The sequence below is a fragment of the Magnolia sinica genome, chromosome 4 (assembly GCF_029962835.1).
Source record: "Magnolia sinica isolate HGM2019 chromosome 4, MsV1, whole genome shotgun sequence".
Lineage (NCBI taxonomy): Eukaryota > Viridiplantae > Streptophyta > Magnoliopsida > Magnoliales > Magnoliaceae > Magnolia > Magnolia sinica.
In genome coordinates this window covers 64954978-64979397 of record NC_080576.1, presented here as the reverse complement: position 1 = coordinate 64979397, position 24420 = coordinate 64954978, and positions in this window count along the sequence as shown.

Genomic DNA, 24420 nt, shown 5'->3' with positions numbered 1-24420 from the left:
CACACTTACACCACCCTCTAAGCTTTCTATAAGCTTATACATGATAGATGTGTGCAGGTGACGTAAGGATGCAGTGGTAACTGAGTAGGAGTAGGAGTGTGCCGTGGAGCTTCATGAGATTTTAGCTATTATTACCATTGTATTTCCCTTTATGTGCATTGTATTTCAGAGTTTTTTATCATAGTGGATTTTGTGATGGTGTTCTTGTTGTTATTGTTCATAGGTTATGCTATGGTTATGCTTATTATGAAATGTATTCATGTTTAAAATCCTCATTGTAGGATCACAGGATCAAAACCTGGTATATAGGTGCTGAGAGCCGAGAATGGGGTACTACGGAGGCTGTTGGTGTTGGATTCGGCGATCAAAAATTTTGTGAGCCCGATTTTTAAGTTTGGGGCATAACAAATGTACCTTCTTGAAATAAAATAATGAAGGTTAAATTTTCAATAGACACATCACTAATGCATGCAAACACGACCTGGCAATGGACCGATATGCAGGTCCACCCCAATTCAATATGTTAACCCATCCTACAGCCTCAAGGAGGGGAATGATATTGAAAGGACTCAAATGGTTGAAATTAACAGTCTGCTCAACAATGACATTGTGGAGACGAATGTCCCTTACATATTTTGGGTCATCTTAGGGTGGTCAAAGAGTACGCATCGAAATCGGTGTGGAACGGGAAGAAGGACTACGAGTGGTTCTCTTCTTATATCTACCTTCCATTGCAAGAAACAAAAGTAAAATGCAAGAAGGATTTATGGATTTCACCCAAATCAGATTTTACTCAAATAATGCAAGGAAACCACTAGAAATCTTGAAATAAACCTTAGAATCAAGCAAATAGAAGTGCAAAGAACCAAAATCTGAAAGGAAAATGGAAAAGGCGCACTAACCAAGTTGCAATCGAAGGTGGGTTTGACCGGTCGTGAAAGGGGCTTTTGGAGAAGATGAAGAAAGTGAAGAAAAAGTGCTTTTACTCATCTTAAAAGCACCCTATACGCGCTACTCGACTGGTCGTGTACATACTCTACCGGTCGTGCCACAATACACATACCAATATCCAATTTTAATTTAGCGAACCTGTTTCTTTCAAATGGCTTTGTGAAAATATCCGCAAGTTGATTTTCAGTTTGAACATAATCCAATGAAATAATTTTATCTTCCACTAATTTATGAATATAATGATATCTAATATCAATATGCTTAGTTCGTAAATGTTGGATGGGATTTTTAGAGATGTTGATAGCGCTAGAGTTATCGTAATAAAGAACCTTAGTATCTTGCGCAAATCCATAGTCATTTAGCATCCTTTTCATCCACACAAGCTGAGTACATTCATTTTTGCCTGCAATATATTCAGCCTCAGCTGTGGACAGTGAAACGGAACTTTGGTTCTTGCTATACCATGAAACGAAACAATTCCCGACATAAAAACATTCGCCGTTGGTAGACTTTCGATCATCTATATTCCCAGCCCAGTTAGCATCCGTATAACCAACTAACTGAATATTAGTATCATATGGATACCAAAGGCCAAGATCGGCCAAACTTGTGACATATCTCATAATTCTCTTGATAGCAATCAGGTGAGATTCTTTAGGATCTGATTGATATCTAGCACAGATACCTACGCTAAATGTTATATCAGGTTGGCTCGTAGTTAAATATAATAAGCTACCAATCATACTGTGATACAACCTATGATCTACACTTTTACCTATTGCATCTTTAAAGAGCTTAAGAGCATACTCATAGGAGTATCGAAGTTTTTGCTGCTCTCAAATCCAAACTTCTTTACTAAGTTTAGATCATACTTGGTTTGAGAAATAAAAATCTCATCTTCAAGTTGTTTCGATTGTAGACCTAAAAAGTAGTTTAGTTCTCTAACCATGCTCATTTCAAACTTGGACTTCATCAATTCTGCAATCTTGGTAGTCAAGTTGAAACATGTAAAACCATAGATAATGTCATCAACATAAATTTGTACTATAATTATGTGATCATTGTATTTCTTTACAAACAATGTCTTATCAACACTCCCCATTACAAAGTTATGACTTAGTAAAAACTTAGTCAACTTCTCATACCATGCCTTGGGAGTTTGTTTTAAACCATAGAGTGCCTTTTTCAGTCAATAAACATGATTAGTGCATTTAGGGTCTTCAAAACCCTTAGGTTGTTCTACATATACTTCCTCATGTAAATCACCATTCAAGAAAGCACTCTTGACATCCATTTGATAGATTTTGAACTTTTTGAAACAAGCAATGGATATAAATAATCTAATAGATTCAAGATGAGATACTGGGGCAAAGGTTTCATCGTAATCGATACCTTCTATCTGAGTGTACCCTTATACAACCAATCTTGCCTTGTTTCTTATAATATTTCCTAATTCATCAAATTTATTTTTAAAGATTCATTTAGTTTCAATTATATGTTTATCATTAGGTCTAGGAACCAAATATCATACATCATTCCTTACGAATTGATTTAGTTCATCTTGCATGGCTACTATCCAGTTTTCATCAGTATGTGTTTCTTTTACATTAGCCGGCTCAATTTGGGAAGTGAAGCGCACATAATTACATATGTTTTCTAATTTTCTTCGAGTATGCACACCAGTGAGAGGGTTCCCAAGAATTTGATCAGTTAGATGGTCTTTAACTGACCGCAGTTCAGTGTCATTTTGACTGGATGAAGAGTCTGGTTTATCAACTATAGAGACTTCATCATCTTCTGAACTAGAGATAGGTATATTCAAGTAATCATTTATAACAACATTAATGGACTCTTGAATAACACCGGTTCTCTTGTTGAGAACTTGATACGCTTGACTATTTAAAGCATACCCTAGAAAAATCTCTTCGTCACTTTTAGTGTCAAACTTCCCTAAATTTTCACGGTCACGTAAAATATAGCACTTATTGCTAAAAACTCAAAAGTATTTGACTGTGGGCTTCTTATTGAACCACAGTTCATATGCAGTCTTATCATTTGATTTTCTAGTATAAACACGGTTTATTATATAGCATGTCATGTTCACATCTTCAGCCTATAAATTTTTAGGTAATTTCATGCTATTCAACATAAATTTGGTTATTTCTTGAAGAACACAATTTTTCCTTTCAACAACCCCATTTTGTTGAGGTGTCTTAGGTACAAAAAATTCATGCGATATCTCATGATCGCTACAGAACTTCTTAAAATTACTATTATCAAATTTCGATCCATGATCACTTCAGATTTTTGAAACATTTAATTCCTTCTCAATTTGGATACGCTTGAGTATCATTTTCACTTCATCGAGAGTTTCAGACTTCTCTCTCATGAAAGCTACCCATGTATAGCTAGTAAAGTCATCCACTATTACCAGAATATATTTCTTACCGCCTTAACTCTCCATTTTAGTAGGTCCAACGAGATTCATGTGGATGAGTTCAAGGGGTTTAGATATGGCACTGGAGTTCACTTTCTTATGAGTACTCCTAGTTTGTCTCCCAATCTGACAATCGCCATAAATTTTATCCATTTTCTTTAACTTAGGTAGACCTCTTATTAATTTGCTTTTGCTCAGTATATAAAGATTACGGTAGTGTACATGTCCTAGGCATTTATGACATAAATTGGTCTCATTGGTCTGGACCATGTAACACGATAACTTAGATGAGCTAGAGTCACTGACTATATAGCAATTCTCAGATGTTCTGTGACCAGTCAATATCACAGAACCTTTCTCATTAGAAATTTTACATCCTTGGTTAGTGAATTTTACACTATGCTTATTATCGTAAATTTGAGAAATGCTTAAGAGATAATGTTTAAGACCTTCTACAAACAAAACATTCTCAAAAGGAGGAAGATTAAGGATTTGAACCGTACCTTGGCCAATTATTCTGCAGTTGCTACCATCACCGAAAGTGACTGAACTATCAGTCATATCTTTAAGGTTGGTGAATAAATCTTTGTCACCTGTCATGTGTCTAGAACAACCACTGTCTAAGTACCACTTTGATTGACTCAAAGCCTTGAAAGCGGTGTGGGCAACTAAACAAGTAACCTTAGGGACCCATTTCATTACTGTTTTGGGTTTTGGAGCATTATTGGTTTTTCTACGCTTGTAGTTGTTATAAGTTCTACATTCGAGTTAGATTTTAGAAGCTCCTTGAGTAAATCCACAATTTTCTCAGTTAAGGGGTTATGATTCTGGTTTCTAAAGTTGATATGGTTGTTTTTAGGTTTTGTAGCTTGAGAAGTTTTAGGATTTTTAAAACCATTTTGAGTTATACTTTTCTATTTTGAGTTGGACGGCTCCCCTTTAACAAACTTAAGAGGAGTAGACTTACATTTTAAAGGCGTATTCTTATCATAGCCCAGACCAGATCTATCTCCACATTTCTTTGATCCGGTTAGCAATTTTTCTAGTTTAGGATTACCCTGGGCATACCTCCAAGTATCCTTCAAACTCAAAAGAGAAGAGACTTCTAGTTTTAGTTTTTCACTTTCTGATTTTATATTTTCAACTTGGGACGATTTGAAATCTAAATCACATTTAGTCTTTTTCAAAATAATCAGAAGATGAGATTTTTCTAAAACTAGGCTTTCAAAATCTTCTTTTAACTTTAAAAACTTTTCTTTTTGAAGTTTAAGTTTTACAACTATCTTACAACTATCTTACAACTTTCCTTGTATAGGGCATTATAGGCATCTTCTAAATCTTCATCATTTTCAGGGTCACTCCTCAAATTTTCATCATAAGTTAAATCACAACTCTCTAAGGAAGTGACTCTGGCTAGAGTCATTAATGCCTTGACTTCATTAAAAGCTTCAGGTTCAGAATCATCTGACTCAGAAGAAGCATTAGAGCAAGACGATTCATCCCATGCAGCTAACATACCTTTCTTCTTAGGTTTGTCCCTCATTGGATATTAATTTGTCAAATGCTCGTATTCATGGTAGTTGAAACATTGGCTGCCTTTAAGTGATTTCCAATTTTTAGATCTACCCTTTTTCTTCTCAAAGGGTTTTTGAAAATCAACTCTCTTTTTGCTTTTAAAAATTTTATAAAACTTCTTTGTTAATAGTGTGCAACGCCCTGAAAATCGAGGGTCGAGCAGGAGCCCAACTCCTGAGTTCCAACACATCACGTATGCAACATAGATAATAATGATTAAATGTTGTCTATATTAGTGCATTAAACATGGGTGGGATTATACCAAAACAACATAACATACTCCAGAGAAAGTTAAATTATGCAAACAGAAGACTGTGATAAGTATATAAAGCATATAAAGTCTCTTGAGTATGATCATGTCACTAAGTCAATTAATTACATGTAAAATTCTAAAATATACAAAATGTGTAATGTCATCTAGTTAGCATCCCAGTAATCTCCGTCGATCAGAACATGATCAACATAGACCCGCCTAATAACTGCATGTGAGAGAACACCTCATCATCATAAAAGTCCAGCTCTGCTTCGTAAACATCGTCATCATTTGCAACTACAACAGGGTCTGGTTGGTGTTTAAAGCACCATCCCAGAACGTGGGAGTGAGTGATCAACTTAGTGGAGCTATAAGGCAAAGGTTAACATGTTATCAATTCAGTCAAGCAGTAATGATAAAGCAACACAACAAGCATTCCTAGGTACTCTGATTAATGCAAGGATGATATGAGTTAATGATACATACCCTCGCCTGCACTCCCTCTGCGACATCATCTCACGATCACGGTATGCACTCCTTCCTATGTGCTCAACTCCAACGCTAAAGGCACATGCAAATGTGGTGCATGTACGTTATTAGCTAAGTTCTTAATTAGACTTATTCATACAGCAGGTTTGGGAAGCTAAGGTACCTCCCTTTATATCATTTACCCAAACAATGATCCATCTAGGGTCATCAATCCTAGTTAATCACATACGATAGGCAAGTTAGAGAGTTTACACTCTAGGTCGCTACGAGAGGCTCGTCACCATCAGCGTAGGCCTATTTCGTACTCAAGGTCACTCCACCAATGCCCTACCAACTGGCAGTCTATTTTTGAAGGCTCGTCACCAACCCAACTGGGGACCACAACCAGGCTGCATCAGTGTAGGCCAACAGCTCGAATACAATATCCCATACCACCGTATTCGACTCAAGAGTTTGGGTTGCTCACCGGTCACTACGGGGAGACTCATCGCCCCAGCATAGGCCGACAGCTCGACCACGGTGTCCCATACCACCATGCCCAGCTCATGAGTCTTAGCGGATCGAGGTACTAAGGTTAAACGGGTTTTTCCACTGGTAAGTTGGTACTTTAGATTCAAGCAGTAGCGTCCATACATAGTGAACATACATTTGACAAATCGGATTACTTGACAAGCTCGAATGGTACGAGTGCACGTTGACTTAATCGACATGGAATGCGTAAGCATTCCGCGTGGCCTAAACACTGTCGATAAACAACGTACGACTTGGATTCATCGAACGCATCCATCATAGCTAAAACAGCTCGACCACTGATCGTAAACCATTACCGATTGCCTGGACTACATCGTAGCCCTAATCACACTCCCAACAATAGCATTCACATGTGATAGTCAAAGATAGCATGTGACAACCAATCTGAATATAAATCTTATTTGATCATTTTAACAAACACATAGTGTACATGTTCACATACATAGGCATTTCATTCATAAATCACATAGTAGTAAGATATGTTACACAAAGGAGACTGTAACTATGGATAAGGGAATTGAGAATCCTATCTCAACACTCTCATTAATACATTTCAACAAACATGTTCTCATTCATGCATTTTATCAAACACCTAGACTACACATCAATATACATGTAATATATTGGTTATAACATATATCATGGCAAGTCCTTTCACGAAGGAGATGCTACACCTACAACAATCATATACTTACATTTAATAATCATGGCAAGCACAAATCCAAATTCTAGATTCATTTCAACATTTAAACAAACACATAGATTGCATTATAATCAACATAGTATATATATATATGTGTGTGTGTAACATGCGGAAAACATCGCATCTAAGCATATGTGATAGCAATCAAGTCAGACATAAATCATTGCTGACATTGAAAGCCTTGAAAACTATAACCTAAACATTTATAGTCTACACCTTTCGCTGGTAAACTCATAACGAGCTCAGTTTGAACTCTTTGTCTTTGTCTACGACACAATGACAACCTATATCATGAAATAGGTTAGTTATTTCATCGTCTACTCTATTTCAATCCCTAGAACAGATTGGGATGAGGATTTCTTACCCAAGGACGGAGTCAGAATCGCTGGAATAGTGACACAGACAGACCGGTTTAGTACATGGAGCGATGGGATTGAATCCCAGGAACAAACCCTAACTCTCTCTCTCTCTCTTCTCCTCACTTTCTCCTTCTCTTTTGTCTCTCTTCTCTCTCTTAGGGTTGGAAATTCGTATGGAATGAGAGAGGGGTGGGTAAAGGACCTTATATAGGCCCAGGACTGATGTAAATGGACCCAGGGCCACGGTATACTTAGGTTATAGCCAAAAGTTGGCTGTTTCGGTCCAACGGAGCACATCTGGAGGCCCCTTTTTTATGTACGGTCCAGAGTAAGTCCCCTGACATTGGATCTAGGTCCAGGTAAGTTTTCAGTCCGATCGGATTTACAGATTGACCGCGAAGGATCAGTTCAGTTCAATGGTCATCGACAGTCGATCAGGGCCACAAGTGCACTGACATGTATTGAAAATTTTTCCTAATCCGAGGGTGTAGTTGGGTCAGAATCTGACGGTTTGAAGCCTTAGATTTGGCCTGCAACGAACGACTCAATTCACTTAATTTTCAGTTCATTTTCTAAAGGTATTCGCGTTTCTCGCACACTTCGCTCCGGGCTCAAGTTGTGCATTTCGGGATACTATCTGGACTTGCTTTCCGAGGTGGTAGTTAAGCCCAATAAGGTGGTCATAACCATATAGTTTTGGGATAATCTGACTTTCGACGCGTGGTCAAAGTCCGATACGGAGTTTCGTGATGCTCCTGAGAGCTACTGGGTTTTGAGATGGATCCTAGGTTTTTAGTTAACGTAGCGTTAATGGTTCTACTCATTTTAGGTCTTGCAGTTCGCATTTAAAGTCATCCAAGCTAATCTGATAGGTGATTTAGTTTAGCACTTAATTAATCTTCATTTAATTTCTAAAGGATTTGGTCCTTAGTGATTTCTACCTGAGGTGGTCCTCGCGTCTTTATACAGATTTTTTCAAAACGTTACAATCTACCCCCCTTAAAGAAAAATTTCATCCTTGAAATTAGTACCTTTTCGTATTCCTTAAGAATCTGAGGGTAGTTCCTTCGAACCTCGGCTTCTGTTTCCCAAGTAGCTTCTTCCTCAGTATGATGTGTCCACAGAACCTTCACAAGTGGAATCACCTTACAGCGCAACACCTGCTCCTTCCTTTCAAGAATACACATTGGTCACAGTACATAAGTAACATCTTCAGTCAACTGTACTTGCTTCCATCTGATAATGTGGGAAGGGTCAGGAACGTATTTCTTCAACATCGACACATGAAATACGTTGTGCATGCCTACGAGTGGTTTGGGCAAAGCCAGGCAGTACGCTACCACACCCACTCGATCCAGTATCTGAAATGGGCCAATAAATCTTGGCATGAGTTTCCCCTTCTTACCAAACCGAAGGACTCCCTTCATCGAAAAAACCTTTAGGAATACTTAGTCTCCGACCTCAAACTCTAGCCGTCGCCGCCTCGTATCGGCGTAACTCTTCTATCCACTCTGTGCTGCCAGAAGTCGACACCTGATAATGTCAATCTTCTCTGAGGTCACCTGAACTAACTTTAGGCTAATCAAACTCTTCTCACCAACCTCTGCCCAGCAATGTGGTGCTCAACATGGGTGCCCATACAAGGCCTCATAGGAAGCCATGCCAATACTCGCCTGAAAACTATTGTTATAAGCGAACTCTGCCTAAGGAAGACAGTCGTCCCAACTGTCCTTGAAATCCAGTACATAAGCTTGCAACATATCTCCAACACCTGATTTACCCGTTCCGTTTACCCGTCAGTCTGTGGGTGAAACGCAATACTGAATTTCAGTTTCATACCCATTGCCTCCTGGATACGAGTCTAGAAGATGATGTGAATCGCGAGTCTCAGTCCAACACGATCTCCATAGGAACTCTATGCAGACGCACAATCTCCTTAATGTACAACCTAGCCAATTCATCTGCAAAGTTTGAAACTTTAATAGGGAGAAAATGAGCTGATTTTGTTAACCGATCCACGATCACCCATATGGAGTCATGTCCCTTCCTCGTCTTCGGTAGCCCTGAGATAAAATCTATAGAGATGAAATCCCATTTCCATTCAGCTATGGGCATGGGTTGAAGCAGTCCAGGAGGTTGGTGATACTTTGCCTTGACCTGCTGGCACATGAGATAACATGAGATGTAGTTTGCTATGTGGGCCTTCATGTTATCCCACCAATACGACCTCTTCATGTCCCGATACATCTTCGTACTATCAGGATGCATCGTCATTCTCGAATCGTGAGCAGCCTTAAGAACTTCCTTCCTCAAGTCATGAAGATTTGGGACGCATAGGCGGTCACGGTAACGTAGACCCCCATCCATACCAATTCTCCATTCTGAGTCTTCATCATCACTAACCCACCTTCTCAACTCTGCCAACCCTTCATCTTCCTTTTGAGCCACTATGATTCAGTCATCAAGAAGTGGCTGAACCCGAATATGTGCAATGCTCTCAAACGGCTCCTCCACCATAAGTTTCTGCTCAAAGTCTCACACAAACTCTACCATATCCCACTCTGCTATCATCAGCGGAGCCGCAAATGCTAATGCCTTCTTATGGCTCAACGTGTCTGCCACAAGGTTGGCCTTGCCAGGATGGTAAGAGACCTTGAACTTAAAGTCCTTCAAGGTTTCCATCCACCGTCGTTGCCTCATATTTAGATCCCTCTGCGTGAATATGTACCTGAGACTCTTGTGGTTGCAAAAGAGCTCGAACTCCTCTCCATAGAGGTAATGTCTCCAGAGCTTCAATGAAAAGATGACGGTCACTAACTCCAAATCGTGCGTAGGGTAGTTTTCCTCATGTTTCCTCAACTGTCGTGATGCATAGGCAATGACTCTGTCCTTCTGCATCAGAACAGAACCTAAACCCACACGAGAGGCGTCGGTGTATATTGTATACTTGACCCCTTGCTCTGGCAATACTAGCATAGGGGCAGACGTTAACTTGTCCTTCAGCTCCTAAAAAGCTGCTACTGTTGCTACTGCATCAAGAGCATCATCTTCTCCAACCTATCAGTAAGAGAAGCCGACTGAGGCACGTGCGGTGTCAAGGTAGACGCGCGGTTCTTCTCGGAAACTAGTGGTGTAACAGGTGTCGGCCCATTAGTGGGGCCAGTGGCCGGCTGAGAATCCGGCATAGTGTCATGAGCCAGGCCCAAACTGGGGTCCGTCTGCCTATCGCTTAGGGGAGGTGCTCCGTTAAATAAGTCGTCAAGTGTGAGATGTGTCATACTCCATGTGGCCTTAGGTGACATTCCCTATATACAACATAGGGTGCAACCCACGTCAGATTCAGCATACTCACAAGCTCAACTTCCCAGCATTTACATTACAGCTTAAGGAAACTTCATGCATTTCATTTAACAAAATTGTCACAGTACATGAGATGCAGTATTACATGAATCATGACAGAAATGCATGTGAGCTAATCTAAGCACGGTTCCACACACTAAAACCTACAAACCGTTCTACCACATTACTAAGCCTATCAAGGCTATGCACAAAAGCAAGAAAAATAAGCAACATACAAACCAAAAGACAACTACATGCACGACTAGCCGTCCGAATCTGGCGATGGTAGAGGTGCACCCCCATCCTACAGACAACACAGGATAGCCCTCAAGGTGTGAGATATTTTACTGAATTTTCGCTTCATGAAGGCTTCATTCTCTTCAAGCTTAGCTCAGGTCACCATGACCTCCTGTCACAGGGCAACCTGGCCCTCCTCAAGTTGAGCCAAGCGGGCTTCTATAGTAGCCCGATCACTATCGCGCCTCTGTGCAGTGGGAGGAGAGCTCGCATCAGCACTTTGGACCTCCTCTTCTTCTTCCTCACTCTCTCCTTCTTCACTTTCTTCCTCTGACTCATCTTCTTCTTCTATCTCATTACTTTCTTCCTCTTCACTTTCTGACTCATCCCTATACTTGTCAAGTCGGGCTTGATGTTGTCGAGGGTCAATCCCCATATTGTTAAGCGTAGTCTCATGAATAAAGTGGATCGGTGCAAGGCCATCCATGTTAAGTCTGTAGGTGAACTCTTGAGCAATCTTGCATACGAGTCGGCCAAATGGAAGTGAGACATCATTCCTAGTAGAATGTGCAGTCTGGACTATCTGTAGTAGGGTGAACGTAGGTAGACATAGCTTGTCTCCCTGCCCAGCTCTATATAAGAAATCCACCATCAAGCGAGTACATTCGGTACGGTTGCCCCACCTAGGGTACACATTATATGTGAAGATGTGGTGAAGCAGGCATAAATCATTGGTTAACTCTGTCGACGGAAGGCTTTTGCCTTCCTTCCAGTGGGCTAATCGGCTGCAAAGGTAACGCGTGCGGCGATCTCTTTCTCACACGTTCTTGAGATCCTTATCGTTAGCGTGCACCTCTCTACGAGGGATTTCCATGACCCGGGCCACCAAATTCACATCAACTGTTGCTTCCCGCCTCCCCACGGGAACCTTAAACTGCAGAGGCTCCAGTGATGGGTCCCGCATATGGGCATAGAAGGCTCGAATAGTGTTTTCACATGCTTGAGACTTGCCCTCGAATATGGGGCCCCACCCGTTGTCTGCCAGGTGGTCCATCATCGGATACAGCCCAAATAGTTTTTCATCTACATGAGCTTCAAACACAACCCTACAGCCACAAAAATGACTGTGTTCGAAGCCTATCAATAGAACTCTCTAGTCCGGGATTTGGGGATCAAGATCCTACTTCGACCTTCACTCTCGGCCAGTGCTTGTGCTAGCCTCGGCTCCCGCCTTCTTCCTTGGACAGGTAGGGCGGCTAGGCCCGACTTCATCCGTAGGGGCTCTCTTCTTTCCCATGAGGGAAAGAATTGTGGAGAGAGAGAGAAAATGGTCGCCATAAGCTCAAAAAGAGCCATGAAGGTGAAATAGAATGGAGGGATGGGATGGATTGTGATACCTTAAGATATTTGAGACACAAAATAGGGTTTGTGTGCTCAAATGGAAAGGAAATGAGGGAGATGGGAGATGGATTTGAGGGATAAGGTGGAGAATGGGTATGTGGTGACAAAGAAGAAGAAGATCTGAGAATGGAGGGGAGATTTGAGAGAGAAAAATGGGGTTTTGAGGGATTTGGAGAGCTTGAAGATGTGTAAGGGAGGAAAAGAGAGCAATTGGAAGGGTTAAAAGGGGTCCCACGTGATTTGGTGGGCCCCACAATGCCCCACATACGTCGACCCGAAGTGGCACATCGTGGCCTGACAGGCCCGGGCGACCCGGGCGCAGTGCACCTCGGTTGGCACGGTGTCACCACGGTCCATTGGACCCGAAGCGGTGCCGCCGCTATTGGGGGGTGGCCACCCCCTTCTCGGGGTGTCGTATTTGTGTGAGGTCCACTTTGGATCCCCCTGATTTGCACCGCTTGGGTTCCCGATTCCGTTTGAGTCGTTTCGAGTCCCCTTTTGCATGTATTTGCGCTTTTCAGTTTCGTTTAAGTGTGGAATACATTGATTTTTCATCTAAATCCGTCGACTAACAGTCTAAAAAAGATCTGGGGTCACCACGTGTGGTCACAGATGCGCACGAGCCCCGATTTCAATGGTCAGTTTCACTTGTCGGTGAAACCGGGAATCCTATGTCATTGCTACATTTTAATGCCCCCTCCTAAGTCAAACTACATTAGTGTGCGTCGTGTTACCATAACCCAGGTCCAGTTTAATTCAAATCATGCTCTGATACCAACTTGTAACACCCTGAAAATTGGGGGCCGAGTAGGAGCCCAACTCCCGAGTTCCAACACATCACTTATGCAACATAGATAATGATGATTAATGTTGTCCATATTAGTGCATTAAACATGAGTAAGATTATACCAAAACAGCATATCATACTCCAGAGACAGTTAAATTATGCAAACAAAAGACTGTGATAAGTATATAAAGCATATAAATGATTGTAAGTCTCTTGAGTATGATCATGTCACCAGGTTAATTAATTATATGCAAAATTCCAAAATATACAAAATGTGTAATGTCATCTAATCAGCATCATAGTAATCCCCGTCGATCAGAACATGGTCTACATAGACCCACCTGATAATTGCATGTAGGAGAACTCCTCGTCATCATAAAAGTTCGGCTCTACTTCGTAAGCATCGCCATCATCTGTAACTACAACAGGGTTGGTTGGTGTTTAAAGCACCATCCCAAAACATGGGAGTGAGTGATCAACTCAGTAGAGCTATAAGGCAAAGGTTAACATGTTATCAATTCAGTCAAGCAGTAATGATAAAGCAACACAACAAGCATTCCTAGGTACTCTGATTAATGCAAGGATGATATGAGTTAATGATGCATGCCCTTGCCTGTACTCTCTCTACGACATCATCTCACGATCGCATCATGCATCCCTTCCTTTGTGCTCAACTCCAACGCCAAAGGCATATGTAAATGCATTGCATGTACATAATTAGGCAAGTTCTTAATTAGACTTATTCATACAACAGGCTTAGGAAGCTAAGGTACCTCCCTTTATATCATTTACCCAAACAATGATCCATCTAGCGTCGTCAATCCTAGTTAATCACATACGATAGGCAAGTTTGAGAGTTTACACTCTAGGTCGCTACGAGCTCGTCACCGTCAGCGTAGGCCTATTTCGTACTCGAGGTCACTCCACCAATGCCCTACTAACTGGCAGTCTATTTTCAAAGGCTCGTCACCAACCCGACTGGGGACCACAGCCAGGCTACGTCAGTGTAGGCCGACAACTCGAATACAGTGTCCTATACCACCGTATTGGGCTCAAGAGTTTGGGTTGCTCACTGGTCACTACAGGGAGGCTCGTCACCCCAGCGTAGGCCGACAACTCGACCATGGTGTCCCATACCACCATGCCCGGCTCATGAGTCTTAGCGGATCAAGGTACTAAGGTTAAACAGACTTTTCTACTGGTAAGTTGGTACCTTAGATTTAAGCAGTAGCGTCCATACATGGTGAACATACATTGGACAAATCGGGTTACTTGACAAGCTCGACTGGTACGAGCGCATGTTGACTTAGTCGACATGGAATGCGTAAGTATTCTGCATGGCCTAACCATTGTCGATAAATAGCGTACGACTCGGATTCATTGAACGCATCCGTCGTAGCTAAAACAGCTCAGCCACTGATTGTAAACCATTACTGATTGCCTGGACTACATCGTAGCCCCAATCACACTCCCAATAATAGCATTCACATGTGATAGTCAAAGACTACATGTGACAACCAATCCTAATATAAATCTCATTTGAGCATTTTAACAAACACATAGTGTACATGTTAACATACATAGGCATTTCATTCATAAATCACATAGTGGTAAGATAGGTTACACAAAGGAGACTGTAACTATGGATAAGGGAATTGAGAATCCTATCTCAACACTCTCATTAAATACATTTCAACAAGCATGTTCTCATTCACGCATTTTATCAAACACTTAGACTACACATATCAATATACATGCAATATATTGGTTATAACATATATTATGGCAAGTCCTTTCACGAAGGAGATGCCACACCTACAACAATCATATACTTACATTTAATAATCATGGCAAGCACAAATCCAAATTCCATATTCATTTCAACATTTAAATAAACATATAGATTGCATTATAATCAACATAGTATATATGTGTGTGTGTGTGTTTGTAACATGCGAAAAACATCGCATCTAAGCACATGTGATAGTAATTAAGTCAGACATAAATCATTGCTGACATTGAAGCCTTGAAAACCATAACCTAAATGTTTATAGTCCGCACCTTTCGCCGGTAAACTCGTAACGAGCTTAGTTTGAACTCTGTCTTTGTCTACGGCATAATGACAACCTATATCATGAAATAGGTTAGCTATTTCATCGTCTAATCTATTTCAATCCCTAGAACAGATTGGGGTTAGGATTGCTTACCCAAGGATGGAGTCAAAATTGCCAGAATAGCGACACAGACAGATCGGTTTAGCACGTGGAGTGATGGGATTGAATCCCAGGAACAAATCCTAACTCTTTCTCTCTCTTCTCCTCACTTTCTCCTTCTCTTTTCTCTCTTCTCTCTCTTAGGGTTGGAAATTCGTATAGAATGAGAGAGGGGTGGGTAAAGGACCTTATATAGGCCCAGGACTGATGTAAATGGCCCCAGGGCCATGGTATACTTAGGTTATAGCCAAAAGTTGGTTATTTCAGTCCAACAGAGCACATCTGGAAGCCCCTTTTCTATGTACGGTCCAGAGTAAGTCCCCTAACACTGGATCTAGGTCTAGTTAAGTTTTTGATCCGATCAGATTTACAGATCGACCGCGGAGGATCAGTTTCAGTTCAACGGTCATTGACACTCAATCAGGGCCACAAGTGCACTAACACGTGTTAGAAATTTTTCCTAATCTAAGGGTGTAGTTGGGTCAAAATCTGACGGTCTAAAGCCTTAGATTTGGCCTACAAGTGAACGACTCAATTCACTTAAGTTTCAATTCATTTTCTAAAGGTATTTACATTTCTCGCACACTTTGCTCCGGGCTCAAGTTGTGCGCTTCGGGATAAAATCTGGACTTGATTTTTGAGGTGGTAGTCAAGCCCAATAAGGCAATCGGACTTTTGATGCGCGGTCCAGGTCTGATGCGGAGTTTCGTGATGCTCCTGAGAGCAACTGGGTTTTAAGATGGATCCTAGGTTTTTAGGTAACGTAGCATTAGCGGTTCTACTCATTTTATATCTTGCAGTTCGTATTTAAAGTCGTCCAAGCTAATCCAACAGATGATTTAGTTTAGTACTTAATTAATCTTCATTTAATTTCTAAAGGATTTGGTCCTTAGTGATTTCTGCCTAAGGTGGTCCTAGGGTCTTTGTACAGATTTTTTCGAGATGTTACATGGTGCCATATCATCCTCTGAATTTTCACAATCAGAATTACTAGAATTATTTTAAGAGATACATTTAGATGACTTAAGGGCTATGGACTTACCGTTAGGAACCTTGAAATTTAACTCATAGGTTTGTAAAGAACCAACAAGCTCTTCAACCCTCATATTATTTGTATCACGAAGTTCCTGAATGGCAGTGACCTTAGAATTGAACCTTTCAGGCAATGAGTACAGTATCTTTGCACAAACTTTACTTTTTGGGATGCTATCTCCAAGACCCCACATTGAGTTGATTTTGTCAATCAATTTAGTATAGAAGTCCATGAAAGTTTCACATTCTTCCATATGTATTTCCTCAAACCTAGTGGTAAGGATTTGAAGTTTAGATTTCTTAACTAGAGTCATACCCTCGTGTGTCATTTCTAAGATATCCCAGGCTTGCTTTGCAGTATCACAAGATATAATTCTTTTAAATTTATCTGGTGATAGTGCGCAAGTGATTGCATTTAAAGCTTTGGCATTGGTACTACTCTCATTTTTCTGAAGAGTGGTCCATGAATAATAAGGTGTAACTTTAACAAATTTAGTTCCATCAGTGCCTAGAACTTCAGATGTGGGTGGGTTCCATCTAGTCAATGTGGCTTGACACACGCTCTCATCGATGGACCTCAAAAAGATCCTCATCTTAGCTTTTCAATAAGCATAATTGGAGCATCAAAAGGTGGAGGCCTAATAATAGAGAGGCTATCAAAATTTGACATATTATAAGCTCGAGATCAGTTAGCTTAGGAAATGAATCCAAATAAAAAATGAGCTATTAGGCTTTAATACCACTTGAAAAGGCTGAGCTCTAAGTCTTAAAGGGGGGAATAGGACTATGCCAAATTAAAAAATAAATGCAGAATATAAAGATAGATAACACAATCAAATAATAAAATAGCACAAGTAAATAGCAACCTCAAATGCACTAGTCTTGAGAGGTTAATACAAACTAAGTTCTAAGGATAACTTAATACCAAAAACCAAAGGCTTATGGCAGGACAACCTTACTAGTACGTTTGTAAGTATCAAAAACCCAAACCAATACAGTGGCAAAGGAAATAAACTAAGTTAGTGCAACATTCACCATAAGTGCATAAACTAAATTACAACATTCAAATACATAAATAAATCCAATCATCCACCACAACTCCAGGAATTATAGTGGTTCGTTTGTTTGTACACCAACAGTTAGCAAACAGCCATACAACTACTCTACTCCCAATATCCACACCCACGGGATATTGGCTTTGACTACAAAATAAGGTTTTCCAAGGTTCACCTTAAAACATTCACAATTGTCTTTCAAATGGGCTTACACAATTATAAAAACCCTACAATGAGTTTTTCTTGGCTGAATCTCACAAACCAAAAAAATGCAGAAAATTAAAATACTTATCTAAAGATTCTGATGTAGCCCGATAGAACCAATTCGATGTAGACGTAGATATTCAATGTCCAATCTCATAAATGAAAGGGTTCTATGTCTCAATAATTTTTAAATTAAATTAACCTGGGCTAGCTTGATTTAATTTTGATCTCAAAAGGGTAAATCACAATTCCCCTTTTTTTAATATAATAGAATTAAATAGAGATCACAAAATCAAATATAAAAAGCTATAAATAGAATCTAAAATGAATAAGTAATAGCTTCACAATTATAGGAACTTATCTCTCAGAGTGATGGCTTGATTAGGCTTGGAATTGATGAAAAACTCTGAGATTCGTCCTCTATTTATAGGTTAAAATACTGTTCCCTCGACTGGTCTAAGGGTTGGTTCGACTGGTCGAAGCACCAACCAATTTTTAAAATTTCTGGTGCGATAGGATAAACCCGTTACTCAATTGGTCGAGTGGCCTGCTCGACTAGTCGAGTGGGACTAGAAAAGCTTGCTGGACTTTGAGTCGAGCACTGCATGACTGGTCGAGACTGTTTACTTGACTGGTCGAGCAATGTCCACGACTAGTCGAGCCATAACTAAAAATTTTGAAAAATTCTCAAAAAATCTTGGACTAGTCGTGAAACACTTTGGACTAGTTAAGCCAGTGCTTGGACTAGTCGAAGAAAAGCCTATAAACTTATACATTGACCCAAATGCAATATGCAATCAATATGACCTATCTTATGGTCAATCTAGGGTCATTCATACCTTGTTTGTGAGTTTGAAACATCGAAACATCGATCGCTTTCGATTACTTAAAGTATATGAGGCTTGTCCTTGCAGTCTTGAACTTGAGCTAGACTTAAGGTAGTGATCTTTAACTTTAGCTTGAGCTTTAAACTTCTTTTCTTGTACTTGAACTTCTTGTACTTGAGCTTGTTGTCTTGAGCTTTGTCAACGTTCTTCAACTTGAATATGTAGAAAAGTTCGACGATGACGTGGACAACTTAAAATGCATGAAGATGATCTTTCCAACTTATCAAAACATGATACAGATTTTAAATGGTTTGGCACAACAAAATTTGACAAATCCGGGTACTGGATTTCCAATATAACACTTACAACCTCAGCATAAAGTTTCATTTTAATCTCCTGAAGTGTTCAATGTACATATGATTCACCTGAGATAAAGAAAGTTTCAGTGTTAGCGCAACATGGTGAATAAAAGACTACAAGTTAATAAAATTTAGAGAAATTCTCAGTAGGTGATGTACTCTCAACATATTTCAAAGTTTCAAACTTTGGTTCAACTTTCAGCTCCTCCTCCCTTAATGGTAAACATTTAAGATCCGTGGAAAGAGGGGCTTCAGAATAAGGATTCTCTCGGTCAGTAACAACCACCGAGGTATTGTTCTGTAAGGCATCTATTATTTCTTTTATCATGGGATCATTTAAATCTACAAAATATGTCAATTGATCTTTCAGAGAGTTGAGATAGTCAGTTGAAAGAGGCTCATTTTCCACATTGAGGTCTGTGATGATATGCCCAATGATTCCTTTGTCTTTTCTTATAATAGAGGGAAACATGATCTCTTGCTCTTCACCTTGGTGAGAGCCAATTATCACTAGATACATCTCACCCTACCCTACATAGACAGATTGTGGATCAATAGGCACATTGATGTGAACATTCTGTTCATTGCTACTACTCAGTAGATGCACTATATCGTCAAGGGTTGACAACGTAGATAATGACCTTAACTGGGTGGTTTCAAATGCCAGAGTCATATCGAGCAACTCATCCATCTCCCTAATCATATTATAATCTAAATCAGGGGAGTGGTCTACACATGCCTCAAAAGAGCTAAAAGGGTCGATTGAAAGAGGCTCATTCTCCACATTTAAATCAGGTGTCTTAAATGGGTGAAGTAGATCATTATGGTCGAAAACTTCCTGTACCTCATAATCACTTTCCTGAACCATAATTAAAATCAATTCCAGTGAATCTTAGGCTGTAAACTCATTATTCTCATCCAACTCTTCATTCTCAATTTCAGTATTCTCTATAATCGCATCACATGAACCAAACTGTTGTATATCTTTTATAAGTTCTTAAAATCTTTAGAGTGTGTTTTACTGGATGAGCTCTAAAGTTTGTGTGGAATTTTGAAGTGAATTCTCTTGGATCATTTCTTGTTGGATCTCAGAGGTATAAGACCCAAGAGAATTGTCACTATGATGCATTGTTGATTCAACTTCCCAATCTTGATGTTTCCACTGATTATAAGTAAGGAGTTGGGAATGAATAATTAGATTGGGTTGAGGCTGGGGTGAACTAGCCTCCTTTAGCTTATCAAGGCGCGATGCAAGCGCTTCTATCCTTCTTCTGATGCTAGCCAAATCGTCTATGTAACCTTGAAGTGACTCCTCTTGGATCATTTCTGGTTGGGTTTCAAAGGTAGAGTACCCAAGAGAATTATCACTATGATGTATTGTTGATTCATCTTCCCAACATTGATGTTTCCACTAATTATCTTCATACGGGTCATAGGTGGGAGAATCTGGTGGTTATTGGTACATATTATCACCCATAATATAATCTCTCATTATTTTCTTCTTGTCTGATGGGTGATAATAGTTCTCACTCCCATGATAACCCCAACAATCACGTACTATTTTCTTAATCCGTGGGGTGTAATTGTTCTCCTGCATATGATCGTGTAAGGACTTCTTAACCAGTGGAGTATTGTATTCCGTTTGATTCTCGATGATGTTTTCGAAAAAAATTTGAGATGTAGGTTATTTTCTAACATAATCATCTAACAACCCTTCACAATTTCTCGCATTCTCTAAAATTAGCTCAGCATATTGACGTTCCCACTCTTACATATACATGGTGAAACCCTAATTTTGAATATAATCCTAAAATAGAATAAAAGAAATATCCTAAAACAATATGGAAAGTAAGCAGAGGAGAAGTTAGAAGGATTTTACCGGTTTAGAGAGTTCTATGTTAGGATCCTATAAAACAAAAAACAATGTTAGTTTTTAAAAATAAATTAGAAAAAACCCTAACCTAAAAACAAAACAAAAAGTAAGTCCTAAAAACAAATTAGTTTCTAAAAAAAAAAAATTAGTTTCTAAAAACAAATTAGGAAAGTTTCCAAATCTAGAAATAGAAAAACAAGAATTAGTTTCTAAAAACAAATTAGGAAAGTTTCTAAATCTAGAAATAGAAAGAAAAGTTAGTTTCTAAAAATAAATTTGGAAAGTTTTTAAATCTAGAAATACAAAGAAAAGTTAGTTTCTAAAAACAAATTAGGAAAGTTTCTAAATCTAGAAATAAAAAGAAAAGTTAGTTTCTAAAAAAATTAAGAAAGTTTCTAAATCTAGAAATAGAAAGAAAAGTTAGTTTCTAAAAACAAAGTAGGAAAGTTTCTAAATTTGGAAATAGAAAGAAAGAGAATTAGAAAAAAGTTACCAAATTAGAAGTTTATATTTTGGGATCCTACAGAAGAAAAAGGAAAGTGAATTAGTTTTTAAAAAAGAACTAAGAACGCAACCTAGTTTCTAAAAAAAAAAAAAAGGAAAGTTTCTAAAATTAGATAGTAAATTAGTTTTTAAAAACCAAAAAGGAAAGTTTATAAACCTAGAAATAGAAAGCTAAGTTAGTTTCTAAAATAATTCTGAAAAAAAATAACCCTAACCTAAAAATAGAAAGTAGAAAAATCCTAATCTTAACCTAATTCCAAAACTAATCAAATCCAGAAAATGCAACCGTCAATCCTCAGCAACGGCGCCAAAAACTTATTCACAACCCCATGTGTAGGATCGTGATGTAGTAACAATCTCGGTAAGACCGAGGTCGAATCCACAGGGGCTGATTTTATGTGTTTTTTAAATTAACTAGAAGTAAAACTAGAAGAAGATGTAAAACTAATTCTAAAGTGATTGACAGAGTAATTATGAATAGAGTAATTAAAACTAAGAATTTAAAGGTGGGAACTAAGGTGCCAAGGATCCACTTGTAGTGATCAGGGAGCCCTCTTGCTTGATTCAAGTAACACAATTAGAATTGGAGTCCTATCCTATCCAATTGGAAAATACATCAATAAAACCAAATCTAAACTTTCATTAACTTAATTCTCAATAAAGGAAAATTATGATAATTGGTAGGGATTCCATCACCAAACCATGCCTAGGAGACAATGGCGAACAACAGGATTTACCAATCCCATAATCTCAAAGCAGGATTCCATCACCCTACCATGCCCAAGGGACAATGGTAAACAATAGGACTTACTAATTTCACAATCTCAAATCAGGAAAAGAAGATATTCAAAGCTATTGCAGATCTACTGTAATTTAAGTCACAATAAACCATTAAAAACTGAAAGTATTCCTTAAATATCAAATTAGAATCCATGGAGTTCAACATAAACATGAATCAAAGAAATAGAAACATCCCATCATGCTACAAGCTTCACCTCGCTAAGAGGTTTAGCCAACCATAGACATGATTGGATCTAAAACCCTAGAAGAAAGCATGAAAACAACTAAGGAAGAAGAAGAAAAACTCTTTGCGATGGCTTCTCCACCCTTTTGCTCTACTCCTTAAACCCTAAAAGATACCTAAGAACATCCTAGGGAGTCTTATTTGTAGTTATGAAACTCCAACTTTCACACTTAGTTGAAAAACTCTAAAAATCGCCTCAAATTTATGTAGTTTGCTAAAATAGACTTTACTCTATGTAGTTTCTGAAAATAGATTTCACTCTACGCAATTTCACAAAATGACCCAGAGTTTCAGAATATGCTTTTTCAGGACGATTTCGGGATTCCTTTTCTTCACTTCAAATCTTTGATTTTCTTCATTCTTTACTTGATTTTCTTAGATCCTTAGCATGTGAATTCTTCAATCTTAGTCTCCTAAGATCCATCCCTTGCCTCGGTGATTCTTAAGCATCAAATTCATACTTTCAGCATCCTTTTCAATCCAAGCTCTCAAATTCACCTTGCAACACAAACATGAGTAAAATAGAACATTAAGCATTATCATGTTCATAAAACCAAGATATAAATGGGGGATAATATGCAATATTTGACCCTCAACAGTTACGCATGTTGTTTACATGCAGGTTATTTTAAGCAGCAGTAACATTAAGGCAAGAGCATGTGCCTAATCTTTTAGACTTTTGTTATATCATGTATTTCCCTTTCAGCATTGTATTCAAACAGATATTATAGTAGAAATATGATTATATTTTTGGTTTTGGTACACTTAAGGTTATGCTCTATTATAAAAAAAACCACCCAGAAAATCTTCCTTGTGGGATCCTAGGATCGGAACCTGGCATATAAGAGATAAGAACCAAGAATGGGGTACTATGGAGGCTGTCACCACCAAATTTAGAGCTTGGGAATTCTGTGAGCCTGTTCACCAAGTTTAGGATATGACATAAGTTAGTATTAGATCATAACTTAGGAATACTGCAAATAACATCACATATATAATTAATGACCTTAGATCATCAATCCTTCACTGTGTGATTGTTGTGAACTTAAAATGATTAAGATCCTAATCTCGGTAAAACTAGAAACTCACCCTAGGTTTCCACTATAAACCTAGTTTAAAATAAGATTCCCTATTGTAATCCTTGAAACTCCCGAATAAACACCAAACGGGTGCACATTCAAGAGTGATCCAGTGCTAAGGGGTTCCTGTCCTTTTCTATAGGACATGGTGCTTAAAAGAGCTTCTTATAGACCATAAATGAGGACTAGCACGTCTCAGTCAAAGCCAGCTCCAACTATGACTGCAGCACAATTTTCAATAGATTATGCATATGATGACCTTCATGGCGGACCATTAAGAGAGGTGATCAACTGATACACCTATCTTTTTCAAGTAGGATCGTGCTTGTTCTCTACTTAGGGATTTCAGATAGAAGGATCCCCTGATTTTTCAGGGCAAACCAGACTCAACAACAATAGAGAGATAGAGATCTGATGTAGGGAAGATCTTAACTACGATGTGATGCATGTATGAGTCTATAAATGAGGCCAAACAGACCCTTAAGTAGGCCAAACTAAAGGAAATAATGGGAATTGAGTGCCTACTATTGAAAACTTCTACAAGTTGATTACAATGTCTGTTGCCACCCAACTTATTCGTGGAGCCTACTGTGGACCCCACCACAGTGCATGTGCTTGTTTAAGCCATCCCAAGTAGGTTCCACCTTGATGTATATATTATATCCTCACCGATCATTCATTTTACTAGATCATGTTATATGTAAAGCCCAAGTGTGTGGTCAATTCTAGTCTCAAGTGGGCCATGCCACGTTGATCCTTACATTTTTAAAGGGGCCCACTGATCGGGTCCCACTGTCTACATATTTTGAGCCATTTAAGGCCGATTAACATATGTATGTTTGATAACATGCTAGTGTACTGTTGACAGCCCCAAGTGCAGGGTTGCGCTATAATAATAACTCATTGAGACCGAGGTCGAATCCACAGGGACTTACATTGTATGTATTTTGAAATAAACTAGAACTAGAACTACAATCGGAATTTAAACTAAAATTTAGAATAAGATAGGTCAATTGTAAATAAAATATCAATAAGAAAAGGGACAATAGAGTGCCAAATATCCACTTGTAGCTATTAAGATGCTACCTCACTTGATTCAATAAATATAACTGGAATCGGAGTTTATCCTATCCAGTTGGAAGATAGAGCAATTAAACCATAATCTGAACTTGCCAATGAATTAGTTCC